Source organism: Capra hircus, chromosome 1 (assembly GCF_001704415.2).
Source record: "Capra hircus breed San Clemente chromosome 1, ASM170441v1, whole genome shotgun sequence".
In the NCBI taxonomy this organism is placed as follows: Eukaryota; Metazoa; Chordata; class Mammalia; order Artiodactyla; family Bovidae; genus Capra; species Capra hircus.
This window is the reverse complement of record NC_030808.1, coordinates 153395728-153401727: the sequence shown is the minus strand read 5'-3', so window position 1 is coordinate 153401727 and position 6000 is coordinate 153395728. Positions and strand designations below refer to the sequence as shown.

Sequence of the window (6000 nt, the reverse complement as noted above, 5' to 3'; positions counted from 1 at the left end):
CCAGTCCACGGCAGTCGAGGAAAATCAAGGCTGACCTCTACACAATACAAACGAACCCAACCTCGTCCCCTCGTTGGCTATTCCAGGTGAAAGAGAAGCATCATACTCCAGGTAACTGATCAGTGTATGTTACACGGGGCTGAAAAAGGTCCGGATATGAATGACTCACCCATTCACTCCATGTATGTGGATTAAACACCTGCTGTGTACATCCGCTCCATGTATGTGGATTAAACACCTGCTGTGTACCATGTATGTGGATTAAACACCTGCTGTGTACCAAAGAGGAAGCGTCAGAATATCTAGGGGGAAAGGTCAGTTTTAGAAAAACCCTAAAAAACTGCAGGTCCAATCAGGGAAACAAGATCATTTAAGACATTTACACACTGTCAGTACTCAGGAAAAGGTTGAGTGGAAGAAAATGAAAACAGAGTAACTTATTAACCCCAAGGACCTAGTGTTTTAAAAAAAATGCAAAAATGGTATAGAGTGAAAATGATTTGCTTAAAAGAAATCAACCTTCTCCCTCAAACACAACAAGTTATGCGGCATTCCTCTTTTTCCCTTTTAAATATTCCATGTTTACTCTGAACTGCTGGTTAACACCTAGAAATGTTGGTTTCTTTCTCCCATGTGAGGATCAGAAAGATTTCAGACAGACCCTGCCTTGCAATAACTCTAGGCCTCGGGCATATAAATAACAAAGATTCCTCCTTTTGGTCTTATAGGTGGGTGTTCAAAACAGTCCCTGCTGCCAGAGGACACCCTTTCCCGCATGATACTGTTTGAATGTGGACCTGGGCTGCCGTCTGATCCCGTTTTCTCCCAGATGGCAAGCCAAGCAGGGGAGAGACTGGGAGAGCCAGCGTGGTGGTGAGCGACACCAGCCAGCGGGGGCTGGGAAGGGAAAGGGGCAAAAAAACACACACAAAGTGGGAGGTGGGGGGAAGGAACACAGAGCTGGGATGGCTAGGGCAAAAGCAAACAGGAGTCTTCCAGAAACTGTGTTTACAGGAATTCCTGAAAACAAAATAGGGCTTACCAGAAGGACACCATTAGAACACTCTGGTGCCTACACTAGCCCTCCGTCCTGTGGGCTCCAACGCTTGAAACCCCCTCTTTGCCCAGTCAGAAAATGCAGACAATTAATTAGATGATGTCAGTTGGTGACGGACAGGGAGGCCTGGTAGGCTGCAGTCCATGGGGTGGCAGAGTCAGACACGAAGTGAACTGAACGGCTGTCTTACTGCAGCCCCCTTAAAACAACAACAAGAGGGTAACAGCTAAGTTATAGGGTGCCTTCCTCAACACTTTACTTATAAAACCCACAAGAAAGTGCTACCTAACAAAGGAGAAAACAGGCCCAGGGCCGGTGAGTCACTTACCCACATCACACAGAAGGCAAATGCGGATGGAGGCCCAAGGCCCACCCTGAACCCTGGCTCTAGGGCCCGGGTAGTAACCCTGACATTTTAATTCTGCTGTGTTTAAAACGCTCCACGAAAAAAGACTTACAACAGGCTCACGGCCGCCCATCTCGGCTTCACTAAGGCAGCCCTGATGTTTTATGCATCTAACCCGCTCCTCGGGCGGCCTGAAGTTGGTTCCCTAGGTTTTCCCACATCTTCTGGGCACCTGCAGTACGTGGGCGAGGGCGTGGCAAGCGGACAGTGGCACTAACCGGCTCCCTAGGCACTAAATGCCCAGCAAATAACTCAGGCGCCCAGGGACAAGCCCACCTGCAGCATCGGGAGGCAGGAGGGTCTCTCAACCGTCCGGCGCCCTCGGAGGGCACCCGTGGAGTTGGTGGGGGAGGAGGTCCGCATCCCCTACACGCGCTCCTGATCTTGTGACCTCGGTTACCAGGGGTCGAGGGGGGGCGGGGGAGCCACGGGGCTCGGTGTGGAGGCGCGGCGAGGGTCTGTGGCTCGGGCGCCCGTGGGCAGCGCGCGGATCGCGGGGGCGCGGCGTGGGCGAGGTTCGCGGGGAGCACGGTGGGCGCGGGGCGTGGTGGGGGCGCCGTGGGGGCAGAGGCGAGGTGGCGCGGCGGGCGCCGGGCGCGGTGGGGGCGCGGGGCGAGCGCGGATCGCGGGGCGCGGGGCGGACGCGGTGGGAGCGCGGGGCGCGGTGGGGGCGCCGTAGGGGCAGCGGCGCGGGAGCGCGCGGTGGGCGCGGGGCGCGCCGGCGGCTCCCCCGAAGATGCCGCGCGGCGTCTGTTGCCCGTGAGTTCAGAGGAAGAGGAAGTATAGGCGGCGGACGCGCGGCGGCGACGGGGGCGCGTCGGGGCTGCGGGCGGAGCGCGCCGGGCTCTGGGCGCCGAGAGCGGGAGCGCGGCGGCCGCGGGCTCTCGGGCAGGACGCACGCACCGCTCGCAGGGGGGACGGACGCGCGGGCCCGCCTCGCAGCCCGCCCCGCGCCCACCCCCTGTCGCCCACGCCTTCCCCCGCGCCGCCCCCTCTGCATGGCACAAACTTTCCTCCCGGGACGGAACACACTGTCTCCGGGAGCCCCTGCGCGCGCCCTCTCGCCGGCTGGCCCCGAGCGGTAGGTGGGCGCCTGCGGGACTCGGGGCGGAGGTGGGTGCAGCGGCGCGGGGACCCCGGCGGGCGGGGATAGCCCCGCGCGGGACGCCTCCCTGCAGGTTGCGGGGGCCTGGGCGTGCTGCTCGGACGCGCCGGGGCCGCCCTCGTCCTCTTCGCCCGGGCTCGGGTTGGATGGGGCCGGCGGCCGGCTCCGTGGGACGCGGCCGGCGGCCGGCTCCGTGGGACGCGGCGGTCTTGGGCCAACTTTTCTGAAAATGAAAGAAAGAAATCAGCCCTGGCGCGCTAGGGGGAGAGGCACCCCCAGAGCGGTCTGTGGGGGGTAATGGGCTCCGCCGGCCCGGGGGCGCCGGGGGAGGAAGCGGAGGGGAGGCTTCGAGGCTACAGGTGGGTCTGGGACACTCTGCACGGCGCCCTCCGCGAAGGGCGGGCGGGCGCTGGCCCCGGAATCTGGGTTCAGGAGGGGAGGCGGCGGGGAGCTGGGGCGGGGTGCGTGCGCCCCCCGAGGCGCGTCCGTCCCGGGGCAGGGCTGATGGCCGCACGGCCCCGGAGGCGCTGAGCCTCGGGGCGCCGGGAATTCCCGGCACCGAAAACCGCTGTCTCGCCTTCCGTAAGGGGGTTTCTTCCCTCGTCCTCGCCGCTTTCTTAGGCCCCAGGGTGGACCTGGGTCAGGGCAGGGTGGCGGCGGCGGCGTTTATTTTGGGAAGCCCCGCGGGCGCGCATGCCCACCCCGCCTCCCGGGCCCGGGGCTGGTGCCCTTCACCTGCAGGGCCGCTGCCTTGGCACCGAGGGCCGCGTGGAGGCCGCGGGGCTGTAAACCGGGGGCGCTGTCTCCTGGCTCCCCTGTATGGCTGCGGGTGGTCCCCGGGGACGCTGGGTGGTGTCACCGAGTTTGTTAGGGGTTTTCAAAACAAAAAGTTTAAAAAAAAAAAACCCAACAGTTTGGCACGGGTCCCTGTGTTTGAGTGACTGCCCTGGCTTCCAGCAACACTCCCTTCTTGTAACTGGTGGTACAGCTGTTTTCAGATGCTGGGCACAGTCTGGCCATGGGGTGTCATCTCAGGATAAGTGAGGCCCGGGCCAGGAAGGAAGGCGGGTGTGGTGTCAGTGACCTCTGCGCCTGTGGGGAGGGTGTGCGCTGCACCCCCGCATGTCCTCATGCCCGGGTACCTCTGCAGGGCTGAATTCCCTACCAAGTTCAAGTGACCCCCGATGTCACCAAACTCGGCAGAGGGATTAAAGCAGCAAGCTGACTGGGACTCTTTGGTGCATGTGTGTGCTAACCTCAGTGAAATCACTTTAACCTCAGAGGGAGCTTTGCTTCCTCTTTTGCCTTCAGTGGGGTTTCTGGTCTGAGAGGCAGGGCGTCATCCCTCTGTCGCTGGGTTAGTTTTTCTTTGTCTTTTGGCTGCTTGGACCCTGGGGCACATGGAAGGGGAGGGTGTTGTGCAGTTAGCTAATTGATCTGGTGCAGGAACCGAAAGAGAATAAATTGGGAATACAAGTCAGTGAGTTCTTTTTCTCCCTCTGGAGCAGGAATTTTTGGCTTCCATTCAAATAATTGCTTTGTCTGTAGGGAAACAGGCAGAAAATCTTTGGCATGAGTGATGTGAGTTCCTGTAAAGCTACTTGCATTCTTCCAGCCTTAACTTTTCAGCAGAACTGAAATTATGTGGGCCCCTGGTTTGGTGGGCATGGGTGTCTTGTTAGATCTCTGAGTTGGTGGGCTAGGGAGAAGATCCAGGGACTCATCCAACGCCCAGCTCCTTCTAAAAAATATAGAAAACTTGGAAGAACAGTGGCCAGCCAAACACCGGTATCTAGAGGCCATAATTTTGCACTACTGAATTGGCTTTATTATATGTCTGTCCATCTGTTCATCCTCTGTCCATCCGTCAGTTCAACTTTCTGTTTTATGCATTTTAAATTAAATTACAAACATTGGTACAGGTCACCTCTAGAAGTTTTGTTAGAGTTCAGTATATGTTCATGACTTTCTTAAGGTGAAATTTATATATACATACCCATCTACATATAGTGAAATGCACAGATCTTGAGGGTAGCATTTGCATAATGTTTTGATAGATGCCTACGCCTGTATAACCCTCATCTGTAATCAAGGTAGAGAATGTTGCCCTTGCCCCCAGAAAGTTCCCTCATCCCCATTCCCAGTCAGTCTGTGCCCCCACCCTTTTTTTTTTTACAATCAGTCAAAGCTAGTTTAGCCTGTTCTTGAACTTCATTTATTGTAGAAATCCGCAATATTGTGTAAAGCTTATTTAACTCAGCATGTTTTTGAGATTCACTCATGTTTTATGTACCAGTAATTCGATCCCTTTTTTTTTTTTTTAATTGCTGAGTTAAGATCCAGGATCAGTTCATACCAGTTTATGTATTACCCTGTTAATGGACACAAGAGTTGGTCCCAGGTTTGGGGAATGAAGCTGCTGTGAATATTTGTTTATGAGTCTTCCTAGGGACATGTGCTGTTATGCCTCATGGGTAAATGGAGTGAAATTGCTGGGTCATAAAAGAGGTGTATGTGAACTTTATAAGAAGCTGTCAAACTTTCTTCCAACATGATTAGACCATTTTACACTTCCATCAGCAAGGAATACATGTGTCATATTCCAGATACCACAGCTCATTTCCCTAGCTCAAAGTCAAGAACACGCTTGACCAGTGTTCTTCTGAGCTCAAAGGTGCCGAAAATCGGGAGCACTCGAGACAGTCTGGAGCGTGTTGTTTCCGTAGATGGAGGAGCTAAGGGAAATCCCTGACTCCTCAGGTAAATGGGTTCACTCTTAAATTATTGTGCATGACCAGACACATATTTTATTTTTAAAGGTCTTCAGAGAAGGGATTTCCATAGGGGAATGTCCCCTTGGTTGTGAAAGAAGATTGAGTACTTTCTGTATAAAGAAAAATACCCCCCCCCCCACTCCACCCTCGCAGAATTCCACCGAAGTTCTGCTTTGACACCCCTGGGGGATTTCTGATGCGTTGGTCTGGCTGCTTGGAATCCGGTGGAGATTCCCGTTGGATTTCTCTGACTGGGGCAGCTGGCTGTTGAAAGGCGTCTTGTGTGCTCCATGAGACAGGTCAGATTTGACTTTTTGAAGACTCTGAGAACACCGCTTTTCTGTTAGAGAGATTCGGCCTGTCAGTGAGAAACGCGGCCTGTCTTCTTCTTGTCCCGGCTGAGAAAACGGGCCGTTCCCTCTCCGGTCCCCTCTCGTATTCAGCCTTTAAGGAGACCTGGTCTTCACGATCTGGGAAGCCGGAGTGGGGCGTCCTGCTGACGCGGGCCCCAGGGGGAAGCCTTTACATCTCACCAAGGTGCATCAGTGGCGTCAGGGGACGTGTAAGAGATTGCGAGACATTGGACTATGTTTGGGGACTGTTCCCCTCGTCTGCCAGCCTAGTACAGCGCTTGCCACAGGGCAGAGGCCGTGAATAA

At 55.7% G+C, this 6000-nt stretch overlaps 1 protein-coding gene across 2 annotated transcripts in view; it reads left to right on the top strand.

The window, feature by feature from the left end:
- RFTN1 (raftlin, lipid raft linker 1) overlaps positions 2314–6000 on the top strand; it is a 233764-nt gene continuing 230077 nt past the window's right edge. The window contains exon 1 of one of the 2 annotated variants that reach the window (XM_018053142.1): positions 2314–2544. The gene's annotated coding sequence lies outside the window, so the exon portion shown is untranslated. The remainder of the gene's footprint in view (positions 2545–6000) is intronic. The other variant, XR_001918539.1, reaches the window with a different exon arrangement.